The sequence below is a fragment of the Panicum hallii genome, chromosome 8 (assembly GCF_002211085.1).
Source record: "Panicum hallii strain FIL2 chromosome 8, PHallii_v3.1, whole genome shotgun sequence".
NCBI classification, from domain to species: domain Eukaryota; kingdom Viridiplantae; phylum Streptophyta; class Magnoliopsida; order Poales; family Poaceae; genus Panicum; species Panicum hallii.
The window spans coordinates 31233466-31260233 of NC_038049.1; the positions used below are offsets into that span (position 1 = coordinate 31233466).

The following is a 26768-nucleotide window of genomic DNA, read 5'->3' on the forward strand; positions in this document are numbered from 1 at the left end:
ATAGAAAACTTACAAGAAAGTATGAAGAAACATTAAACACCATACCTCTTGGAGAACTTCCACTCTTTTTTGCCCCACTGCATTTAGAAGAAGGCTTCTTTTTACTAGCACTTGTTGTAGGCATGTACCTACATAGCTTTGGCGAACTGCTCATATTGAACCTTGGGGAGCCTTTTCCAACCATAGCTTTGTAAAGAAAAAGCTTATTCAATAACTTATTCATGATACAAGCTTATTAAATTATTACAACCATGAAAAGACTAATTTACATGATACAAGACTATTAACTTATTACAACATATTCAAAGACTAATTTAAATGTTGCTGGTACTGAGCCCACATTTCTTGGGCGATGGTATCTCTTAAAGCATTGCCTTGTGTAGTTCCTGGGTCACTTATTTGATCACCATTTGGTAGAGCAACAAAGTTTGATGGATCAATATTATCCGGCTGATGATCTAACCATTCCTCATCTCCATGAAGTAATCGGATTAGATTGTGGAAGATGGCAACAGCTATAGGTATCTTTACTTGATTTTCCAACATGTGGAATGTGGCAACTTTGAGAATGGGGAAGCGCTTCTTAAGCACCCCAAAGCCCTCTCCACATGGTTCCTAAGTAGTGCGTGGCGGTGGTTGAAAAGCTCCTTTGGGTTCTGTGGTCTTCGATGTCCAGCCCCAAATTCTTTCAAATGGTACCAAGCTCCTCGGTATGGAGCAAGGAAAGATGTAGTATTTGCATACCCTCCATCAACCAGATAAAATTTTTCTGGAGGTACCTGGAAGCCCTTGCTCATAGCTGACCTTAGCACTCTCGAATCTGTAGCCGATCCCTCCAATCCACTAGAAACAAAAGTGATGTTGAGATCAAAATCACATGCCACCATTAGGTTTATGCTTAGTGTTCCCTTCCGATTTCTAAAAGGAGAATGTTTCTCAGGAGATATGGAAATAGGAATGTGAGTCCCATCAATGGCACTGAGACAATTCTTGAAGAAAGGATAGAATCTAGGATTGTCTTGGATTTTCGGCTGCACTTGATGAGGATCTGGAGGCTGACGGAAACGGCGAGCGAGTGTGGGAATGACCACCTTAAAGAAGTGGTTGATGTGATGATGGAAGGTATCATTGTTGTGCCCAAAGAATACTTGGAGATCCTCATATGAGGCTCTGTGACTTAGCATGTATAAGAAGAAACCCAACTTCTCCTCCACCGTGATCCTTGTATCAACGACATGCCTTCTCCTTCTAAGATAAGTCGCCACCTCTCTGAAGATGTGGGGTTCCATCCTAAATGTAATTTGGCAATTCTTGACATGTCCCTCGAGGAGTCGACGAACCTTAACCTCGCCTGTCTCTTCTAATGTATGGCGTTTCTTTTTTTCTCCCCCACCTCTAGTAGAACCCATGAGATTTAAGGCAGGGAAAAGAAACAACATCATGTCATCATCTTCTTCCTCCTTCCTCTTTTTAATGCGATCTCATAATGAGATACTCATTGTAGAACTAAAGCATGTAAATTTATTATGTCACACACTTATTGTAGAACTAAAACATGTAAATTTATCGATGGGAGACTAAGCATAAACTCATTATTCAACATGGACAGATAGAAATTTGGCTGGTAAAAGAATTTTAAAATAGAACAGATCACTGATATTTACGAACTTATTTTGGAGTTTGTACTGGATCCCAAGAAGGGGGAGCTTCACCTTCTCCAACACAAACCGGTGCTGGAGGGATCTACAAGTAACAATAAAAAGTATTCATCAAGCAAAAAGACTAAATAGCTAGAATAAATTAGAGGGAGCTACACATAATGTACATAAACAATTTACTTTTCAATGTTCATTATTAACCCTTTGACTAGGAGATTCAGACCAAAAGTACTACACCATAATCTGACAGATTATGGTAAACAATTCTCATTGTCAGTTACTCAAACTTATTTGAGTTACTAAACCTTCTCCTGGTGCTGTTTTTTCAAGAACACCAATTTTTCTTTTTTCAATGTAAGGTAATATTTCTAATAAGTTACTAAACCATATGATGTTCAAGAATTAATGGTCAGTAGTTTTCCAAATCTAAAATTGTGTGGGCACCTTTCAGAGCTGAAAGGATCCACCCTTTGTTGCAAAAGGCTCCTCTTCCTTGGAACACATAAATAAGGGGTTGGAGACTTACAGCAAAGATCCACCCTTTCAAACTTATTTGAACACATAAAGAACACATAAACCATACAGCAGTGTCTACAAAGACTCCAGTATTTTAGTACCACCTATTGTGGCATTTGAATATTATGGAAGAAGCCAATGAGCTTCCTATAGGATTATCAAATAAGTACATTTAATAATCATAGGATTAGCTGTAGATGCGATCTGCTTATTACCATGAGATTCCACAAGTACATTTGAAAACCCCCGTGCATGTTTGATGAAATCAGTACTAGCATGTAGGAGATGGAATCATTTTAGCCTCAAGGTTGTAGATAGCTTTATTTGGTGGTGTGAACAGCTGACCTGTGCAACTATGTGCTTCCATTTTGTTTAGGTATATTAACAACCTCCATATCCAGGTGCAACCATGTGCTTCCAATGCTAGGTCGCTCTGATGATTAAATAGTCTCATTGATTGGCCATAGAAAGTTGACCTGGCTGCAAGGGGGCTTAGTCCATAATTCTGATGAAAATCTATTATATGCTTGGCGTTGTCACTATATCATGATATGTCAGTTGATGATGGCATATGTTGGATGAACACGCAAGTTGTTTAGTTTATTTCTCCCTGTGTTGTCACATGAAGCCGGTTCAAGATGATGCAGAGGAAATGAACGAAATACTCCTGACTTGTACATCCTACCCTGCCCACTTCCCTTCTTCAAGTTGCAAATCTTTAAACTAGTCAATTCTATGGATTTTTTTGTTTAGAAAAAACTGAAGTTGGTAGCAACAGTTACCAGCAATATCTACCGACCTTATAGGTTGGCAACAAAAGCTACAACAGTAGCAAGCCAAGGGTTTCGTGAGACAAATAGGATCAGATTTGTAGGAAAGGGGATGAGGCAGCAAAGGGGGGGGGGGGGGGGGGGGGGTTATCCATGGTTGATGAGGATCAGATGAACATTATGATCAGATGATTCGTCACATGATAATGATAACAGCATTATGATCAGATAAACATGCAAGCAAGTTTAGTATATTTCGCCCAACTTCGTCAGATGAAGCCAGTTCAAATTGCCGAAAATAAACAAATGCAGTTCGACGTGAGGTAACGAAGAAAGAAACAAAAACAAGAAAAAAAATGCAGCACCAGATCAGATGAGAGTTTTCGGTAGATATTCAGAGAAAATGCAGCTATGTATGTATCGACAGCCGGGACGCATTTGGCTGTGAATCTTATCGTGCAAATTAAGTCAAGCAACTAGTCACCGCAATCAGATCGACTTAGAGTTCCCTAAAAATCAAATCAAGATTCTATGCATACTTGCCAGGGATCTCAGCTACCTCATGCAAGAACGTCTCAACAAGGAGAGGGGAAGGACGAGGAGAGGGCGAGGCCTACCGGCAAGAAGGGGGTGGGGAGCGTCGACATCGGAGGGGAGAAGGTCGCCATCGCCGTCGTGGTGATAGCCGTCGGGGGAGATGTGCCGCGCCGCCGCCTTGCCACCTCGCGCTGCCGCCTTGTCGCCTCGCGCACCGCCCCGCCTCGTTCTCCTTGCCTGCGTGAGTCGTCTGGCGAAAGCGATCCGGAGATGTCGTGGTGGGGATGAAATCCGGATGAATTTGGGGTGGAAAGGCAGTTCCAGCCCAGTTTCCTTTCTAGGTCGGCTCAAACCGAACAACGATTTTTTTGTTAGATCTAGTTTTGAAACGGGCTGAAATGATCCACCTGAAATAAGACCTGGAACAGCCCGTTCCAGGATAACCGAACGAGGCCTAAGTCAGTTTCAGAACCAGTTATTAGCATCGGTGCCCGGCTAATCAACTGCCTTCAATTCATCTGACCGTAAAGACCGGTCCTTAGCATCAGTGCCTTGCTAGTCAACCGCCTCCAATTCATCGGACCGTATAGACTGCGTATTTCGTCGGTTCTGTCCACCACCCAGGCGGCCAGGCCCCACTACACCTACGCCGCATAGCATACAGGCTAGATGCTGCAGATTACACTCGCATCCAGGATCCTAAAATCCACAGACATACAAGCATGAAGACATAAATAAAAAAAAGTTAAGCCTTGCAAAGTTTTGAGCCTCGCTGCCGAGCACGATCAAGCAGGCAATCCACACACAGATGCCGCGGAGCGAAATCTAGCCGGCGAGCTTGCAGAAGCAGGAACTCTATGAATCCCAGATGCGTTGGAAGCAGGAGCCGAAGTGCCGGAAGATGAGTCCATCGCAGGAGCAAGCAGCTAACTGTACGAAGTCGAGGCAACCTGAAGCGCCAACTGCGAATTTTCTCTTCTTCGGGTCTAAATATCCCACGTAGCAAGGGGGTATGTGTAAAAAAACAAAGACGTTTTCTGTAGCCCAAGGCCGTCCCTGGACAGTGCGTCTAATCCGGCAAACGAAGAGGGCTCTCTTGCAAATTTTCACGTGTCTACCAGGGTGCTTACTGGCCACCAACCTAGCATGTCAAATTGGCTTCAATTATGGATCTCGAACCTTCATCTGTCAATTTCTTCCAGAGCGCCTAAATATTAATATCTGTAATATAAGAAACGGAAACAAGAGGTGAACCCCCACTGATCTCAGTCTTTGAAATCTATGTCTCTAAACCAAAACCACCAAATTGAGAGCAAAGGCCACTGTTCATCTCGCCGAAAGGCAAAGTTCAAAGTGCAAGGAAGAAAAGCAAATATACATAACATTCTCCATAAATGAACAGCATCAGAATCTGAGGCCATTGCTCATCTCAGCGGAAAACAAAGTTGCAAGTGCAATGGAGGAAAAAATATGCAGAACATTCTCTGAAATGAAAAGCTTCAGAATCTGAAAATAAATTTGTACCTCTGGAACATTGCAAAGCACATGGTGGACAAGACAACTGGAAAATATATTGATCCATATATAGGAACTTTTAATAAAGATGTTCTGGACAGTTTGCTATACAGGTTAAAGTACATGTTTTATTTCCTACCTGAAAAGAAATTAGCAGAGATGTCAGCAAGAAATTAAACAAGTCCGTGCTAGCGGATAGATTGGAAGAAGTAATTAATGGAAACAACAACATAAGAAAATGGTTTAAGGAGCTGGTTGCTCTGAGCAATTCAAAAAGGAGTCTGAAGCGGAACTATGTGGATAAGCCAAATGTGGAGTGTGTGGTATGGAACATGAATCATTGCTTGATAATACCCCTCCTAGAACAAAATCATTTTAAACACTTGTGTAAAGAAATTTAAAAAAGGCAGCCTAAAAATATTGACAAACTATTGCTTCACCCAGCTGTGTAGAATATATTGAAATAAAAGGCAACCTAATATAGCAATGGTACTACACATTTCAAAATACCACAGTAATGCAATGCATCTGTGAAGGATAGGACCAGCTAAAGGATCACTCTATTATGCACAGTGGAGAAATTCGGGAATCTGCTTCAATGGACCATAACGTCATAGCACTGCGCACTAAATAAGCACCAAGTTTTCACATAAAAATTAGAGTACTTGAGGAAATATATTTATCCATGTGTAACCAAATCAATAAACTGATGTCACCGTTAAGACACTTAACATATCAAGTGAGCAAAGTAGAAAATAAGGATGGTGAAAGAATAATTTGCAAGAACGCGGTGAAAAGTTATTTCATTCAAAGACGAAGAATGGGCGTGGCAGTCGAGATGGAGAATGAATTCTTATCCCACTGAGCAAGCAACAGGTTAATGGACCTAGCAAGGTAACATTTTTTTTACCTGTCATTAATTCTGAGCATATAGGTCAACAAGATTGCGTGCTGGAAATTGAAGAAATGGATGAAAAGTAATTGCTGACACAAAAATTAGATATTTTGTCTATCAATTTTCAGTTATTTTAGCATAAGGAGCAACCTCAAGAAGTGCTCTGGCACAGCATGCATCGTTCCTGCGCAACTAAGTTTAGGAATTGTGTTTTCCACTTAGAACTCAGACTTAATAAAAAATGTATATGCTGCATTGACATTTCAATTTTGGACAAGTCATTAAGGAGTATGGAAGCAAATGAAGAAGAGCATGTAAGGAGATTATTTCCCTTCTACTTAAACTGCAACACAGTAAAAGCATATCCAGGGTGGGGTGGAGGAAGGATGAGAGGAATGAATGGAGAGGAAGGCCACCAATCACCACAGTTTGGCAGGTTTCATTAATTTGGCTTAACATCTACAAATTGTGTATCGAGATGGATCTACTTTAGAAAAAAATGAGAGCCATTGCAGTTTGGAAGTACCATATGGAACCCGCTCTATTGTAGAGCATTACTGATGCTTAACATCATCCATCAGATGACATAAATTGATTCCACAAGTATACAAATCACTAGCACCAATTAAGGCGTTAACAAACAATTCAGTTTAGTGCTCATGCAATAAGAAAAATCCAAACAACAACAGCTGGTTGCTCACCTGAGAAATTAGGAAGTGTACTAACCGTAGAGGCATTTCCTCGAGCAGCTGCTGGACATCATCCGTGTCAACGGCCACTGGAGCTCCCGGGGCAGTAGCCGACGCACTCTGCTGCATGAGACGTTGAACGAGGGCGCAGGGAGCTGCACAGCACCGGAGCCACTCACCTTCTTGCTCGAGGATCCCTCTGCTTTGGTGGTTGCAGGACAAGCAGCACCAACACCACGAGCAAGTGGTGCTTGAGGTCGAGGAACAGAGAAGCGTTGGAGAAGCATCAGCTCCCGCGGCGCTTACGAGTTGCCGTCCTTGGCAGCGTTGGGAGGAACTTCCCACGCTTGTCATCTTCTCCCCAGATCCCACCCTCGCGCCCGCCGCACGTGCTCCCCTGCCTGGGCTTCCGCGCCGCCGCGGGCGGGGAGTTCCAGCTGCTCCTCGATTTCGCGCCCGACGGCTCGCTGGCCGACGAGGTGGAGAGGAATGGGAGCCGCCTCGCTCATGGCCGATGAGGTGGAGAGAAGATGAGAGAGAATGGAGAGAAGAGGAGAGGAGCCGAGCGTGCGGTGCGTCGCGGGGGCGGCGAGGGGGCTTCTGGAAAAGCGGATGCGAGCGGTGTTCTGCAAACTTGCCACCAATTCGGAATTTTCTCTTCTTCGGGTTGAAATATTTTTAGTAGTAGGAATCCATGCGCAAAATAAACAAGCGTGGTTACTGTACACGAAGGGCTCGGCTGGACCGCGGGTTGATTTTGATAATACATGAGGCTTCTTTTGCAAAATATCACGCTCCTGGTTGCCTGCTTCTGGACGGCCGGATCGGCCGCGATCGAACGGACGGCAAAGGAGGCGACGTAGCCTCGCTCCCCAGGCGCGATTTCGCGCACGAATAGAGTGGGATGGCGGTGGTTAAGCGAATTTTTTTAAAAAAGGGATTAAAAAAATTAAATTCAAAAAAGGGTGCCGTTTTGGAAATTTTCGAAAAATAGGTGCATCCTGCCTGATCAACGGGCGGGAGGCGTGGGGCTGGAGACCTCCCGCCCATCCTACGGGCGGAAGGTCCCAAAATATTTCTGAGGCCCCTCCCGAAGGACTCTTCGCGAATAAGAAATTTTTCTTATTCGCGAAAAGCCCCCTGACGCGGCTGCGGCGGCATCCCGCCGTCCAACGGGTGGGAGGTGACCCAAGGGGCATCCCGCCCTCCCAACGGGCGGTTTCCCGGAGGGGCATCACGCCCTCCCAACGGGCGGGACATGCCTCCTCCACTATTTAAGCTCCCACCCACCCCCAAATTCCTATATTATTCAGCAAAAATCAAGAAAAAAAGAAAGGGAGGAGAGGAAGCGGCGAAGCCCTGTTCACACGTCGGTCTGGAGGTATATTCTCGTTATAGTCGTATAATTATCAATTGTTTTTAGGAATATTTATTAGGGTAGTTATATTTTAAATAGTTTTCAGTATTTTCAATAGCTTTTAAAAATATTTGTTAGGGTAGTTATATTTTGAATAGTTTTTAGTATTTTCAATAGTTTTTAGCAATATTTCTTAGGGTAGTTATATTTTGAATAGTTTTTAGTATTTTCAATTGTTTGTAGGAATATTTCTTAGGGTAGTTATATTTTTAATAGTTTTTAGAAATATTTCTTAGGTTAGTTATATTTTGAATAGTTTTTAGTATTTTCAATAGTTTTTAGAAATATTTCTTAGGGTAGTTATACTTTGAATAGTTTTTAGTATTTTCAATTGTTTGTAGGAATATCTCTTAGGGTAGTTATATTTTGAATAGTTTTTAGTATTTTCAATTGTTTGTAGGAATATTTCTTAGGGTAGTTAAAATTTGAATATTTTTAGTATTTTTAATAGTTTTTAGAAATATTTCTTAGGATAGTTATATTTTGAATAGTTTTTAGTATTTACAATATTTTTTAGAAATATTTCTTAGAGTAGTTATATTTTGAATAGTTTTTAGTATTTTCAATTGTTTGTAGGAATATCACTTAGGGTAGTTATATTATGAATAGTTTTAGTATTTTTAATAGTTTTTAGAAATATTTCTTAGGTTAGTTATATTTTTCATGCAGATATGGCGCAAACACCGGAGCTCCTTGACGCGAACACCGACGAACGGTACAGGTCGTACCTGGCAGCGGTGGAGGGGCAGCAGCTTCACGAGGTGCGCCCTTGTGTAGCAAAGGAGTTGTTGCACCTGGACGACCGCTGGCTTGACAGGTAATACTTCGTATTTTTTATGGAATAAATGTATTGATTGTACGATAATTGTAACCACGATGCAAAATATACAGGTTACATGAGGCTGGTTTGCTGCCACTCGCACGTATGCTTCAGGCCGGCGATGGCCAAGACGGTGGCGCCAAGAAGCGGATGCAGCTGGACCGCTCTCTACTTGCGGCGTTGGCGGATAGGTGGCGTCCGGAGATGCACACGTTTCACTTGCCGTGCGGGGAGATGGCCCCCACGTTGCAGGACGTGTCGTACCTGCTCGGGCTTCCCATTGCAGGTGAAGCTGTTGGCCCGGTTGCCGTGCCACCTACCTGGAGGGCGGAGCTTCAGGAGCGGTTTGCTCCAGTGAAACCGCCACATTTTTTGGACGTACCTTACGCGCCCGACCCCGCCAAGGGTTGGGTAATACAATATAGGGTACATACAATTATTTTTAATTAATTTAATTGAATCATATGTGACTACCTCTAAGCATTGAAGAAATATATTTCAGGCTTAGGATCTCCACCCTCTGGCTGGGCAGTACGAGGTGTCGCGCTGCCTGGAGGCATATCTGTTGTGGTTGTTCGGCTGGACTCTTTTCTGCAACTCTAGCGGCAATTATGTGGACAAGGTTCTCATCCAGTACGCGCACGCGATTGCGGATGCGGAGCCGGGCCAGGTACCTGGGTGGAGCTGGGGATCGGCAGTGCTTGCTACCACGTACCGAGGCCTTTGCCAGGCCTGTTTCAAGACGGAGAGGACCGCCGTCATCACAGGCTATCCACTTCTGCTGCAGCTATGGTCGTACGAGCGATTCGCCATAGCACACCCCCTAATCAACGAGGACCCTTATCCGCCCGAGATGTATGGGATGTGGCACGAGGATAGCCCCACGATGGGTTCGCTTTGGACCGATCGACGGGTAAGCTCTTTAATTTACTGTTGTACGTTTCTGTATATGCAAAGTACCGACACAGTTGTGTAATTTTGCAGATGAGCTGGGCACATCGGCAGGTCCGAAAAGCGTACCCGCAGTTCGTGCCCAAATTTGATCGGATGCGGCCACAGGATGTCATCTGGACCCCTTACACCGCTGCGGCTGCCCAGACACGTGCGCCGCACGGGTTGTCCTCCCTCTGCACGCGTGACGAGACGTACTGGCTCACAAAGGCGAACCTGGTGTTCGATATTATCGTCGAGCCTTACTGCGTCGAGCGAGTGATGAGGCAGTTCGGGCGACGACAGCACTTTCCTCTCCTACCTCGAGCATTCTAGGCCGTGCCACGCAACGTACACGAGTAATTTTGTGATAACTCATTTTGTATTAATTATATAATCATTATCTTGAAATAATGTTATCTTTCAAATGTTTGCAATAGATATTCGCGCAGGGGATATCATGCCAACGAGATCAACTGGGTTGTCAAGCTGCAGGAGTACATAGGAGGGTGGCTAGACGCACCTAACGATATGTGGGACGAGCCACAGCCACACACGGAGGCGTCTTACGGCGCATACCTCCACTGGTACCTCACTCGCACGCGTCCGTACGTCACTCTTTCACGTATTGATGACGCGGAGCATCAGCACCCGCTGACCATCTCGGACACGTATCCCTTGTACCGTGATCAGGCGTAGCGTGGCGCGGTACGTCTTTTGCAACTTCAATTATTAAATCTTTTTTTATAAAAAATTGATAACAATATTACTCTGCTTCCCATTACTCATGCAGAGTACGTTGCATCTCAGATCACGTTGATGCAACTGTGCGGAGGTCGAAGCTGCATCTCAGATCACGTTGATTGAACGTGAAGTACGTGTACCGGATGCACAGTACAAAGACAGCTTTCGTAAGATTCAAGACAACTTGACGCGAGCGTTACGTGCACTGACGTGTTGCGGCAGAGACGACGTGGGGGCCTCCAGTTCATCTCATGCGTCCGCCCACGTGTACACAGCTGGCCCGTCGACCTCTGCAGCACCGCACGCAGCATCCAGCGGTACTGCCGCTAGTTCGAGCTGTAAGTCCTTTATAATTGCCATTTCGATCAACTTTGATTTACACGACTAATTTCATTTGTTTTTATAGTCATGCACTCGACGGCAATGGGACCTCCTCCTGCAAGAATGGAGCCTCAGACGTTTGGCGCCTATGCTCCAAGAACGTCTCTCCCGTCGGGTTCGACGTCAGCTGCTCCGTACTCTCAGGGCTATACTTAGCATGCATGGTCGATGGGAGCTTCTGCACACGGTGGTCTATTCGGTGTGCCGGGCTGGGACGACTGGGAGGATGGCTCCGTCACTTGGTCGGAGTTGGTGGGCGGCGGCGCCGGGCCTGACATCATTGTTCCCTCCCAGACGTATGACGCTCCAGCTGCATAGTCCTAGGATGACCCGTTCACGCCAGCACCTCCTCCGCCTCGTCCTCACCGTGCTCCAGATGCACTCACATACTCGGAGGGCCACATACGCCGATGGCCTAGGACTAGGGGGGAGGACGAAGAGAGTGCGAGGTCCGAGACAGGCGGGATAGATACTTCTGATTCGGTGGACTCTATATATTTAAACTGTTTTTGTATGATACTATTTTATTTTTAATGGGTTGATGTATCGTACTATCGTAATATTTGGATTCTACGTTGCAAAACGTTATCGTTTAACCATCTTCATACGAGTTTTAGATACAGTAATCTTCTTCGTAAAATTGAATTAAAATTTTATATGTATACAAAAGAGTATGGCGAATAAATCTTGTATTTAAAAAGGTATGAATTTAAAATAGTATGTAAAATAAGAATTCAAACAGAAAATAAGAAAATGGGAACTTCCCGCCCGTTGGGCGGGCGGGATGCGGGAGGGCGGGTTGCCTCCCGCCCGACGGGCGGGCGGGATGCCTGAGGGGCCTCTTCGCGAATAAAAAACTTTTCTTATTCGCGAAGAGGCCCTCGGGAGGGGCCTGGGAAAAATTTTCGGACCTCCTGCCCGTTGGATGGACGGGAGGTCGCCGGCCCCACGCCTCCCGCCCGTTGATTGGGCGGGAGGCACCCATTTTTTGAAAATTTTCAAAACAGTACCCTTTTTCAAATTTAATTTTTTAACCCTTTTTTTTAAAAAAATCGTGGTTAAGCTGTGTGCCAGCCAGGTCGGCCCGACCAACATGTAGCTATTGCTGGCCCAGCAAGCTTGCTATTCACAAACACCACCCACTCGCACTATACCAGAACTTGCTCACCGCACCCACATATGCCACCAAAAAGCTCTATAGAGTTCTTGGAGGGAGAGGCCCTAGATAGAGGAAGGCAAAGACAGCGAGTGGAGGAGGCTAGGAGGACCCACTGTTGCCCACTGTTATTAGTATTAGGCAGGTGGACATGAGGCAGCGGGACTGCTCATAGGATATACAAATATCTACAATAAAGAATGGGGGCGTGTTCTGTACCTTATATCTGTTGTACTCAGACAGAAGTAGGACTAGTCGGAACTAAAGAAAACTATCCGAATAGTACTTGGTAGAACTGCTAAGCTAGTATCGGGTTAGAATTCCGTATAACCCTGTTCCCTAGACTATATAAGGGCGGGAAGGGACCTCCTTCAAACAATTACAATCTAATGCAATACAAACCACCACACAGGATGTAGAGTATTACGCATGCTGTGGTCCGAACCTGTCTAAAGTTTCGTATTCCTTGAATCTTCAAGTTCGTGATCTCGGCGACACCCGACCTTCGATCTACCACCTCGGAGATATCCTTCGGTGGATTTGAAGGTTAAACACCGACAGCTGATGCATCAGTTAGAGGAGCTTGTCGACGATCCCTTAGCGAAGTTGATGGTAGTAATCATCAAGCGGCTAAATGGTTCCCAATATCACGCACGAATCAATCTGCTCTTTCGGTTTTTTAATCTCCGATTGATTTTGTTTTCCAATCCGCCAACCATGATGCGCGGAGGCCAAAGCGGCACCACCGCCTCTATGCATACGACTCTTCTACGCGCGCATGCTAGATGGAAAATCGACGACTTCAATAGGAAAGCTAGTTCCTTGCCTTTGATATTCTACTCCGATCTACTTTGTCGCTTACAACAGCTAACAAATATTATCCTTTGTGTATTATTTCTTAATACGTAAGGAACATTATGAGGCACTACGTAAAAACAGCTCAATTTCATCAGCAACATTTATTTTCGTCGGCCTATGGGAAGCCGACGATTATTTCGTCGGCTTCCCCAAGCCGACGATATTACACGTATTTTCATCAGTCTGGTAAGGGCCGACGAAACAAATGCTATATTTTCGTCAGCTTAACTGAGGCCGATGAAAATAAGTGTAATTTCGACGGCCTCGTTGGAGCCGACAAAAATATAGTTACCCTAATAGCGGCTTCAATGCACATTTTCTTTCTTTCTCCCCAGCCGCCGCAGCCGCCTCAGCCCCACCCGCCGCCGCCCCCGATGAGCTCCGCCGCCCTCGGGCGCCGCCGCCGCCGCCCCCGCGCGGGAGGCGCCGAGTGGAGTCGCTTGCGGGAGTGCGGGAGCCTAGCTCATCTCGGCAGCGCCATCTCGGAGCCTGAGTGCGGGAGGCTCGGCTGGGTCGCGTGCTGCCGGAGGATTGAGGCCCCGGATCAGCGGGGTTCTGCCGCGGGCTCGCTCGGATCGACCAGGCGCCGGGGCGGAATTCCGATCGCGGTTGCCTCGTTCCGTGACGGAGGTGGTGCTGGGGATCTGGTGACCAGTGCCCGGAGGCTAATCCGCGCCTCCTGAGTTCCCTTCTGGTGGCCGACCATGCTGAAATCCGCGCCGCTGCTCGCTCGCTCGCTCGGTCCAGTGGTCTGCCAACGCTGCCAGCCCCCGCGCCCCCCCCCCCCCCCCCCCCCCCCCCCGCGCCGCTCCCGCGCGCCTCCGCTGCCATCGCGACATCCTCCTCCGCCACGGCCACGGGCGGCCGCCGCATCATCAGCCTGACCATCATGTGCGACGCTGGCGTCAACGGCCCCGTGCCCGGCACCGCCATCGCCCGCCTCACCGGCCTCCAGGAGCTCCTGTTCCTCCACGTGCCCGGCGTGTCGAGCGCCATCCCTCCGGCGCTCGCCCGCCTCTCCGCCCTCACGGACCTCACCATCTCCCACACCGGAGTGTCGGGCCCCGTGCCGGCGTTCCTGGGCGAGCTCCGCGCGCTCAGGTCGCTGGACCTATCCTTCAACGTGCTCACCGGCGCCATCCTGGCGTCCCTGGCCGCGCTCCCGCGCCTAGCCAGCATCAACCTCGGCCGCGGTTCGCGGAGTTCGCCGCCGTCAGCTTCGTACAGGTGGACTTGTCCCGCAACACGCTCACCCCGGCGACGCCTCCGTCCTGTTCGGGGGCGGGAGGACGCTGCTGGTCGCCGTCAACCTGTCTTGCAACACCCTGAGCTTCGACATGTCCCGGCTGGAGTTCCCGGAGCGGCTAGCCTCGCTGGACGTGAGCCACAACGCGATCCACGGCGGCATCCCGGCGGCGGTCGGGAACCTGAGCCAGCTCATGTTCTTCAACGTCAGTTACAACCAGCTCTGCGACGAGCTCCCGAGCGGCATGGCCAGCTTCGAGGTCTACAGCTTCCGGCACAACAAGTGCCTCTGCGGCGCTCCCCTTCCGGCCTGCCAAGCATAAGCTGCTGAGCTGGTGGCACCAAATTAATCACTTTAGATGTCAGTATTACTATCATTTCGTACTGCAGTCAAATGTCTATTTTCGTCGGTACTCGAGGCCAATGAAAACCACTAAATTATTTTCGTCGGCTGTGCTGGCCGATGAAAATATTTTCGTCGGCCAGCACAGCCGACGAATATAATTTTATTTTCCTCAGTTGCCAATGAAAATGCGTTCATTTTCGTCGAGTTTATTCCGTCGGCCTATTTTTGTCGACCGACCGATGAAAATAGACATTTTTGACGGTTTTTTTCCTATTTTCGACGGTTTCTGGCCGACGAAATTAAGCTGTTTTCTTGTAGTGAGGGTTTGGCAAGTGATATATCCTAGGCAAGATGTGCTCGTCGCTTATATGGCTCCGCTCCGGCTAGTGCTGCGACACTGTCGTGGTACCTCCGACAACAACCTCGACTCCGCTGCAGCCCACGTCGCTTCGATGATCTCGACTACGTAACTCCACTCCAGCAAGGGTCGAGCTACGACTACTTCGATAAATCAGCAACATCAACCCGCCGACGACTACTTCAACTACTCAGCTTCAACTACTCGGCTTGACTTCAGCTTGTACCGCGACATGGACATGCTATAGCGACGGCCTCAACTACCCTAGCTCAACTCCAGACAGCTAGGTAGCATGGCCATCGCTTGGGGTCCTATCGGACCAGACTGAGAGGCTATGTTAATCGGGGCTGGCTGGAGGGAACGCATCTGCCAGACAGCCAGGTTGCGTGACCATCACTCGGGTCCTGGACCAGATTGAGAGGCCGTGACGTCCGAGGCTGCCTAGCAAGAACTCACCCTTGATGACATCAAGAGTGAGAAACTACTCGATTACAATCACAAATTCAGGATGAATTATGTGACATCTACGCTAGGAAGGTTCACTCGAATGTTACAAGCTACTCGAACGCTTCAACAGCGCACGAGACCAGTACAAGGTTCCAGTAAAAGCTCCGAATACTAGTCTCACTTCAGACAGTATAGGCGAGACGCTTGTAATAGTGAAGGGGTCACCAAGCCCATAATTACCAGAGAATCGCGAGTAGTTGCGACTACCCGGTTGGTCTGAAGAACTCCAGTAATAGCTCCAAGTACTAGTCTTACAACAGATATTACAACAGATAGTAACTTCGAGAGTCAAACTACTGAAGGGGTCTCTAAGCCCATACTTACGACTACTTCGTGTACTAGCCTATAAGGTTCATCAGAACCTAGAGCATGGTAACTACCAAAAAGTCGAAGAGGTTATCGGGCCTACAATTCCAAGCAAACCAGAGTACCGTGTGGAATAGGTAAATTCTGATTTGCTTGAAGAGCTCTATCAAGGAGCTATCTACCGAACACCAAGTTATTGATTACTTTCAGAGACATTGCACTCGGAGTAAAATAACCCAAGCGTCTCGTGTTATGACTAAGTCCTTTGATTATCAGTCCTGAAAGTACTTTGAATAATTCAATAAGTATTAACATAAAGATCGTGCTTCAGAGACAATCCGCCAGGTCACTCGGCGCATCTCTAACGGTGCCGCTGGCTCCCAGGCTTGGGGGCTGGGCGGATTACCACTCGGTGCATCTCTAACGGTTCCACTGGGCTTCAGGCTCGGGGGCTTTGCGGATTACTACTCGGCACATCTCCAATGGTTCCGCTAGTTCCCGTACTCAGGGGCTACGCGCCAATAACTACTCGACATGGCTCCTACAACTCACCTGACTCATAGGCTCGGGGGCGGGACGCCGCAAAACTACTCCGAAGACTCGAAGAAGAACCCGATTTAAGAGGCTTCTGAGGATTTATCTCGGGATTTAACCATTATTTCAGGAATTTTATTCTAAAATAAGAGATTTTTCAAATTTTTAACCCAGAGATCTAACCTAGCCATTAAATTAGAGATAAGATTTATTTTGAGAGGTAAGTTAGGATAATTTTGCAGAAGTTATTTGATTAACCATTTTTCAGGAATTTTATTCCGAAAAAGGGGTTTTTCGAAGTTTGTTCCAATTTTTCCTATTTTTATCATTTTACAAATATATAACATACACTGCAATGTATGCCATGTTCATTTGGATTCTTTTTTCCAAAATTTTTGGGACTTGGATTCAAGACTCGAGGGCTACGAGATACGTGTCACTGATGGATTATTTTTTAAATTATTTGAAAGATAAGGAAAGAAGATTCAAGGCTGATTTGGCCCTCAGCCTGATTCTTCGATTCAAGCTAAGACTCGGGGGCTACTCTATATGGTGTGCGATTTTATCGCACCCCATATAAAAGAAGACTTAAAACTACTCGGATCATGAGCACATCATAGCCTCGAAGCAGCTAAGAAAGTACTCGGATGAAGTCTTTAAGATAGAGTTTCAGAAGAAACCGAAGACAACATCAGAAGCACTCGGAAGCCTGCAGTACTCAGCTATGAAGAGCTCAGTGGTTTGTCAGACCCTGGGGCAGTGGGACTGCTTATAAGGCATAGAAATATCTAGAATAAGGGACCGCTCTATACCTTATATCTATTGTACTCGGATAGGAGTAGGACTAGTCGGAACAAAGGAAACTACTCGAGTAGTACACGGGTAGGACTTCTAAGCTAGTATCAAGTTAAGATTCCATGTAACCCTATCCACCAGACTATATAAGAGCAGGTAGGGACCCCCTCCAAACAATCATCATCTAAAGTTTCGTGTTCCTTGCACTTTCAAATTTCTAATCTCAGAGACACCCTACCTACAATCTACCACCTCGGGGGTATCTCTCAGTGGGCTTGGAGGTTAAACACCGACAGTAGGGAGCATAAGGGCAATTCCAACTCATAATACCTATTGATAGTGTCTATATTGCCATATCATCAAGATACCACCTTTAGAAACTACACTCTACAACCCATGATATCTTGGTGTGGATTTCTATTAAACTCACACTTTTTTCTCCACCTATCATATTTGTTCTCCATTTATTACGAAGACACCATCTCACTCACAATAGACAACTTGTAGTGTCTAGTGTATTGATTTACGGGTTGACACTGGGTCTTGCATGAGGTCTAGTTTCTTCCTTCTCTTTCCACTCTCTCGTTTATTATGGTGCCACATAAGCTAAAAATTCTGCTATAAAAATCATTCTAATTGGAGGGTTGGGATACCCTAATATCCATAAAGAGCTAGTTTGCTTTTTGGGCCTAGTCTAGAGTTGCCCACACCAGCCATGCTGGTTCCATGCACAATGCCCAATGTCCGGTAAAAGGACACTATGCCTTACTAGGTCTGCCAGCCCAAGCACTATGGAAACCAAACCACATGACATGCCTGGATCGGGCCAAGAACAATGTAGGACCAGTGCCGGCCCATTTTTGACCCATCCCATATTTTGCCTGCTATAGTTGCATTAGTTCTCAAGACTCACAAAGCATTAAAAATTACATGTTGCACATGCCGAATAAGATTGAACCAAAACAAAACTGATTATACATAGGAAATTTTTTCTGCACTCGTTTGTAGCTACTCCAATATGTGCATCTCATAATATAGAATATATCTGACCGTACGAAAAGTAGATACGTGAAGTATGAAATCATAATAGAACATCTATAATGGTTATATATACATATATTAATTATTTACATAGTACTTCCTAAGTTCTGTCATTATTTGTGCATATCCATCACAATATCATATTTGACACTATTGCATATACTACTTTTGATCGTAAATGCATATACTACTATAACTACCACGCAACCACAATGCTTCCTAGACTAAAGAAGATATACTGTTTGTAACAGAAGGCCTATTTAATTTAAACTATGGAGAATTAGCTGTTATCGAACAATCGGATATTTAGCAGCAGGGTGTTTCGCGACACTAACTTAACATTCGAGGTCGCGCGCGCTTGTGGAGCTTTTCCGTCACAGAAGGCCCCCAATGGCGCGGGTGGGAGCGTGATTAGCGCCAGTTTACTAATGGCCCAATAAAGCTGACAGCGCACATGCATACAAGATGCAAAGAGAGAAGTTCATAACTTTCGAATCAAATGTTCAAATAAAATTCTAATTGTCCCGGTGTGTTCGTTGCAACATGATCTTCAAAACTAGATCACACATAAATATATTTTGATGATTATTTTTCAGAACAACTTTTTATGAACGTGGAATAATTTTTTTAAAACGAAAACAATCACTACCGGATGCAGCAGATTTGCCGAGTGCCAGAAGCACTCGGTAAATCTACAAAGCCTCTCGGCAAAGAGTTTGCCGAGAGGGGCTCTCGGCAAAGACCTCTCGGCAAATTTTCTGTCGGCAAAGGAGGCTTTGCCGAGAGCCCTTTCTCGGGCGCTCGGCAAACTATTTGCCGAGAGCAAACGGGGCCCTCGGCAAAGAAAAGGTTACTACCTGTAGGCTGTGTGGCCGTTACGGCACCTTTGCCGAGAACCTGACCCGGCACTCGGCAAACAGGCGCACCTTTGCCGAGAGCCTGCTCTCGGCAAAGCATGGGCCTCTTTGCCGAGTGCCTGCTCTCGGCAAAGAATGGGCCTCTTTGCCGAGAGCTAGGCCATGCTCTCGGTAAAGTTTAGGACCCTTTGCCGAGAGCCTGCTCTCGGCAAAACCTGGGGCTCTCGGCAAAGGGTCCAGAACCTATTTTTATTCAGTAGACAATATACCACAATATAGACCACAACACAATAAAGAGATTCATCCACAATAGACCACAATACAGTCATCCACAATAGGCCAAGTTCAAACACAATAGACAATAGGCCAAGTTCAAACACAATAGACCAAGTTCTAGAGTTGCAACACAATACAATCATCCACGATAGAGCAAGTTCATAGTTCCAAGTTCAAATATCATACACAAGTCCTAAAGTTGCAACATATCGATAAGTCAAAGTGTGAATAGCTCAACTTGGTGGTGGCGGCCAAGTTCCCTGTGGTGGTGGCCAAGTTCCCGGATTCTGAGATGCTCCAACACCCGGAGACGCTCCAACACCCGGAGACGCTCCAAGCCCCGGATTAGGATACGCTCCCGAATTTGGCGATGCATATGGATCATTTGAGCCCGCCGACTGATTCTGCAAAGAAAAGAAGTTTGAGACACAACACAACAATACATTCAAAGAGCGTACTGAACTCACCGGAGTGCCGAATGTTGGCGGAAAGAGTGAAGTTGGCGGAGGTACACCCGTTGCGGCGCCCAGACTCTGCATGTATTGAAACATTTCCGCCATCCTCGCTTGGTCGGCACTCATCCTCGCCTCCAACTGTTGACTCCTCGCCTCCAACTCCATACGTCTGTTCCTCTCTTCTTCGAGTTGTTGCTGCACAATTTAAATCCTAATGTTACGGTAATGCAAAGAAAGAATGAATCAACGTATAGTGTGAAGTAGGATAAAGAAACAATCACCTGGAGGGCCTGGTACCCGGAGGCCCGGGGTCGTATGGCGGGGCTCGAGCTCGTGCTCCTTGCTCGAATCTGAGATAGAGTGGGAGCAGAGGACGGGTCTATTGCGCTGTCGGCAATCCAGTAGCGGCCGTGCTTCTTTCCTCCTCCGACCCTCATGACAACCTCCACGTCAAGATCCTCAGTCGTCGGATCGAAGTCTGGTCCATGGACCTCCCTTGCCATAGAGGTGTACTCAGTGAGGCGGGTGTGGACACTCGGGTTGCTGTATGCCTCAGGCCCGTCCTCCGGGTTGTAGTCGATGTCAGCCCTCGCCTTGCCCTTGTGGGCTAGAGCATATCCCTTGAACTCATTGCACGGCTGCCCACCATGTGACGACGACTGCGATGAAACCAGCAAGATGATTAGAAGATCATACATAATTGAGTGTTAGAATTAATAACTGAATTGTCATACCTAGGCTTCTCTGTATGCGTTGAGGCTACGGCTGCCTTGATGGTGTGTCACACCTGGCATCATCAAACGGTGCTCTCGGCGAGTGTTGTGCGTCTGCTCCCACTCCTCCGTGCACCACTGGTCCACGATTCGTTGCCAGCAGTCGGGATGCGCCGAGCACCAATAAGGAATCATCTACAGAAATGAAGTATAAGTGACGTAGCAGCAGCGGAAATTAATCGTTAATGTCGACAACAACTAATGTACTTACCTCCAGGTATTGCTCCCGAGTCAACCTCATGGTTCTTGCTTGCTCTTTGTTCACCCTCTCACCAAGGACAGTGGCGTGGTAATTAATGATGGCCTGGACGCGTGCCTCGTAGTGCAGGTTGGTGACAAGTGTATGACAACACTTATCAGCCACCGCATCCGCCTTGGCCTCCATTCCTGGGCGACATCTGAAGAAATCCTGCATACAAACGCGATGAATCAATTCATTATTTCAATAACGTGCAATGAATACGATGTATCGAGCACTTACCCACAGCTCCTGCTTTACCCGCTCTGCCTTGTTCCTGAATCTTCTACCGTCTCGATCTTCAGCGTCTGGGGCGGCGGCGTAGTGGTCGAAGGTAGTGGCCGGCTCCACCACTCCACCGAACTCAACAAGCCCGGGGTAGTGCTCTCTACAAAGAAGCCCGAGAATGCCATTGACCTGGCGTGTGTGACACCCTCCACTCTCCACTATCAGCCAGCTCCTGCTCAAGTGATTGAGAAAAATAATTAGTTTTTATTTGGAATTTAAAACAGGAAGAAGCAATGATAAAATCTAAAGTTACTTACGCTTTTCCATCGGGTGCAATAATCGGGCGCCTCGTCAGAGGTATCGGTCGGCGAGGTAGAGTAGCTGGACCTCGCAAGTACACACGCGACACGCCGGAAGCAGACGTGTCGGAACCTGAGGCGGTACCGGAACCAGACGCGGTACCGCCGCCCTGTGGATCTCCCCCAAGATCCTCGTCCTCCTGCTGTGCCGCCACCGCCTCCTCCTCCTCCTCCTCCTCCTCCCCCTGCTCCTCCTGCTGCTGCGTCTCCACCCGCGCCTCCTCCTCCTCCTCCTCCTCCGGCTCCTGTCTAGTCCTCCTCCTCCTCCTCCCCCTCCTCCTCCTGACAGGTGCCTCCCGATCAGGAGCAGACGCCGCCTGAGCTGAAGCAGATGCCGCCCGAGCTGAAGGAGCAGACCGCCCAGAAAACCTGGACCTAGCCTGCTGGTAAAGCCCAGACACGCTCCTCATCCCGCCAACCATCTTTGCTCAATCACCTACAATTAAGAAGAGTAAAAACAATAAGTACAGATAAACAAAATGTACCTAAAAGAAATGCAAAGTAAATAAAACATAATAATAGTATTACATTGATTAGAAATAATCTTCATGATCGGGATTAGCTGGATCATAACTCTCATCATCACTATCAACCAAGTTGTACTCAAGACTATCTGACTCAATGTCGTGATCGACGTTGCCTAAATGAAACCTTTCTAGCATATGTAAGTCATTCGCGTTTTGCACCTCATCCGCCTCCTCATCATCAACCACAATTTCAACTTCCATTCGGACATCCTCAGTTAAGTCTATCTCAAATCGGCCTTCTAACCCCTCTTCTTGAAAGAACTCCAAGTCATTTGTGTTTGGGTCTAAGATGTAGTCTTCATCATTTGGGACAGGTAATTTGCAGTGCGGTGATACCTTATACACAACATACCAACCCTTAAGATGTTCTTTGGTTTGACATGCATATGGGAGATAATAAACTTGTTTTGCCTGTTGGGCAACAATATAAACATCGTCCCCCGGTAAGGTAGAATCCTGTCGAATCTCGACTATACCAAGATTTACATGTGTGCTTCTAGTGACTTGTGGATCAAACCAATGACATTTAAATATCACAGGATTAAGAGGTTTGGAACCACCAAAACTGAGCTCGTATATTTCTTCAATTGTTCCATAATACTCGACTCCATCTAGACCAGGTGTGAAAACTCCTGAATTGGTGGTCTTCCGATTGGGTCGACTTTCCTCGTACCTTCTTGTCCAAAAACGATATCCATTCACGTCATAACCAGAGTATGATTTCACCCTATATTTAAAGCCATCGGAAACCTGTCTCAACTCAGCACTCATAGACGTATCCCTTTGAGCCTACAAGTTTGAGCACACGGTAGATCGAATGTAAGAAGAACTTCAAATGAAAGGAAATGAAATGAACCGAGACACGATAGATCGGACGATACCTTATGTTTGATCCAAGAAATGAAATTGGGCCCTCCATTTCCCGCACCATGACTAAGAAGGAAATCAAGTTGCTGCGGGGCAGGACTACCTCCTTGTCGCCAGAATTCGCAAATAAATTGCTCTATGTACGGCGCCATCTCCTCAAGGTTGGTCAACACATACATCATTATCTGACGCCACTCTTGATGACTCAATGTCTTGGTGACTGAACCACTTGCGGTTCCAAGTTGACCTCGAAAAATGCTGAGGGTTGACTCATTTTCGTTAGCATTGTATCGAGGCGGTGGATTATGCACGCTAGGGAGGTTGTCGCCATAGTATGTTGTTGTGAAGTTGGACACCTCCTCCAGAATGTATGCCTCTGCCATGGAAGCCTCGATTTTGCATTTATTTCCACATTTCTTTCGAAGAACCTTTAGACATCTCTCGATTGGATAGCACCAACGACCAAGCACGGGCCCCCCCATCCGAGCCTCATATGGAAGGTGCAAAATCAAATGCTCCATCTTGTTGAAGAAGCTGGGCGGAAAGATCTTCTCCAACTTACAGACCAAGACCGGTGCAGATCTTTCTAAGTCAGCAACCAAGGTCCGAGATAACTCCTTTGCACAAAGCTGGCGGAAGAAATAGCTCAACTCTGCAAGCACTAGCCAGACACGCTCAGGGACATAGCCTCGAACCATCACCGGAAGAAGCCGCTCAATCCATATGTGGTAGTCGTGACTCTTCATCCCTAAGACTCGCATAGTAGAGAGGTTGACACCCCTACTCAGATTAGCTGCATACCCATCAGGGAACATCAACGTCTTGATCCATTGTAGTACTTCCTTCCTTTGATCTTTGCTCAAGACGTAATCGGCCTTAGGCTTTGTCCATGTCTTTCCGCGACCAGGAGGCTGCATCTCTAGGTTTCGTCTATCGCACAACGTTGCTATATCCAGTCTAGCTTTAACGTTGTCCTTTGCCTTACCGGAAATGTCCATGAGTGTTCCCCAAACTGACTCAGCGACATTCTTTTCAGTATGCATTACATCAATGTTGTGTGGAAGGAGAAGGTCATCATAATAGGGCAGTCGAGTCAAACCCGACTTATGAGTCCAGAAATGTTGCTCACTGTATCCCTCAAAGCCACCTTGTGGTTTGACCACGAGACCATCTATGTGCTGACGAACCACGGCACTGGTCTTGATCGGAGGTGCAAGGTCTGTCACCGCGACACCTTTGGTAAAGTTCTTGATGTCTCGTCTGAATGGATGGTCAAGAGGCAGGAATTGTCGGTGTTTGTCGAACGACGAGTACTTGCCACCCTTCGGCAACCAATTGAACTTAAGGTCTTCCTTGCATACTGGGCATGGGCACTTCCCTTGGACACACCAGCCGCTAAATACCCCATACGCTAGGAAGTCATGCATGGAGTATTGGTACCAAACATGCATCTTGAAGTTTGTCTTTGTAGCCCGATCATATGTCCACACACCTTCCTCCCAAGCACGGACCAAATCATCAATGAGAGGCTCCATGAACACACCCATTTTATCCCCCGGGTGTCCAGGAATAATCAAGGACAACAATACATTCTGTCGCTGAAAACATACGCCGGGAGGAAGATTGAGTGGGATAACGAACACGGGCCAACATGTGTATGTGGCAGCCATGTCACCATAAGGATTGAACCCATCCGTTGCCAACGCAATACGCACATTACGAGCATCTCTAGCTTTCTCATGATGAATGGTATCAAAGTGCCTCCATGCTTCACCATCGGATGCATGTACCATCTTCTCAGGATTGTAACGTTTGCCATTTTTGTGCCATGTCATCTGTTTCGCAGATTCTTCACTCATGTACAACCGCTGGATCCTCGGTATGAATGGAAGGTAACGTAGAATTGCCACGGGGATTTGAAGCTGTGTCTTGTGGCCATCACCGGAATCAACCTCCAGGAACCTAGAGGATTTACACTTAGGACAGTACTTTTCTTCCGCGTGTTCCTTCCTAAACAGGACGCACCCCTTCGGACATGCATGTATCTTGTCGTACGGCATCTTCAGTGCACGAAGGAGTTTCTGCGACTCGTACAAGCTCTTCGGCAGAATGTGACCCTCGGGGAGCATGCTGGCAAAAACCGTCAACATAGCATCGAACCCTTCTCGGCTCCAACTATATTGCGACTTCAACGCCATTACACGTCCAATGGCATCCAGCTGAGAAACCGTTGTATGTGCATGAAGGGGTTTTTGTGCCGCGTCAAGCATTTTGTAGAACGCCTTTGCACTTGCCTCTGGCTCCTCCTCTGTACGGCCTTCAGCGAACTGTGCACCGTGAAAGTCATCTAACATGTCCGCTACCCCGGCATCAGCATCATAATCCTCGACGCGTTGTCTCACCACCTCTTCTCTAATACGACCGGCTTCACCGTGATAGATCCACCGACTGTAGTCTGTCGTAAATCCATTCTTCCAGAGATGTTCCCCCATGACCTTCTTCGTTTGTCTCTTCCTGTTTTCGCATTTGCTGCATGGACAGAACATTCTATCCGCTCCTTTAGCAGCTTCGCCAAACACCATTTCCAAAAATGCATCGGTCTTGTCGATCCATTCATCGGTGACCTGACCCCGACTTAACCACCCAGAGTGCATCCACTCACGGTCCTCCATCCTCTAATGCACCAATTTAAGTAAAACTAGTAAGTAAAAATTATATTCAATGGATTTGTACATACCACACAGTATGTAGTATACTCTAGATGGTTTTTAAGGAAGCCACCTACGATGATCACATATAACTTTGAAAATTTTTACATAAAAAGTATAACATAATGTATAGATAATTTTAAAGAAAATATGTTTTAATGCCTATGTATATCTTAGACAGATCTTGGACAGATCTTTATATCTTAGACAGATCTTGGACATAACTTCGATAATTTTTACATAAAAAGTATAACATAATGTATATCTTAGACATATCTTAGACATATACTCTTCAGTTTTGCATTGGCTACCATTCTACGAGAAATCTTACCGAGGGCAGCGAGCACTGGCCGGGGCGGGGCGCAGCGAGGAGGGCGTATTATAGTTATTATAGTTATATTACTCTTCAAGCTATTACGCTCAATTTGAAAAATGTCAAGCGTGAAAGTTCCCCACTAATGTCACTCTGTATTCATTCATGTGACAATTTATAAGAAGTTACAAACTAGTCTTTGACTCTAATTCATTCATGTGACCACTCTTACCACCGTGAGTTATGGTTTTCAACAAGATAGGCACCTGCAGGTTGTCGGGCGCGCGGCTGGGGACTGGAGGCAGTGGTGCGCACAGCTCGGCGTGGAGAGGCGGTGCGCGCAGTCGTGGAGGTCGTCGGGGAGCTGGGAGAAGGCACGGTGTAGGGCTGCGGGGTCGCGGCGAGGCCGGCACTGAGGTCGGGCTCACGACGCGGGCTCGCTACGCGGCCGGCAACGAGGTCGGCGTCAAGACGCCGTGCCGCGGGAGGCGAGGTGCCGAGGTGGGAGGAGAGGTGCCGGGGAGGAGGCAAGGTGCGGTGCGCGGGCACGAGTCGGGGAGGAGGGGAGCGCGGGGGCGGCGAGGAGGGGAGCTCGGGCGCGATGAGTCGGGGAGGAGGGGAGGAGGGGGGCGGCGAGGAGGGGAGCTCGGGCGCGATGAGTCGGGGAGGAGGGGAGCTCGGGGGTGGCGAGGATGGGAGCTCGGGCGCGGCGAGGGGAACCCGCAGGCAGCCCGCGCGCGGCGAGGAGGGAAGCTCGGGTGCGGCGGCAAGGGATCCTGACGACGGCGGTGAGGGGGAGCCGGCGACGATGGCGTGTTAGTGGAATGGAATGTATGTGTGCAGTGTGCGAGTTCGAACACTTGCGGGCACTGGTTTGGTAGTGTCGGGTCCCCAGTTTGCCGAGAGGCAGATCTGGGCACTCGACGAACTCGCCTTTGCCGAGAGCCGGAACAAGGCTCTCGGAAAAGTGCACCTTTGCCATGTGCTCTCTCTAACGCTCGGTAAAGACGGCAGTTTGCCGAGCGTCAACCACATGCACTCGGCGAAGGCTGTCTTCACCGAGAGCATTCTGCAAACACTCGGCAAATGTTAAATGAATTTTAATTTTTAAAAATGAAAATAATATCAATAATTCACGAAATTTGTCCA

At 47.1% G+C, this 26768-nt stretch overlaps 1 pseudogene; it reads left to right on the plus strand.

Moving 5' to 3' along the window:
* Positions 1-13700: 13700 nt before the first annotated feature.
* On the plus strand, positions 13701-14454 carry LOC112903724 (annotated as a pseudogene).
* The last annotated feature ends 12314 nt before the right edge of the window (positions 14455-26768 follow it).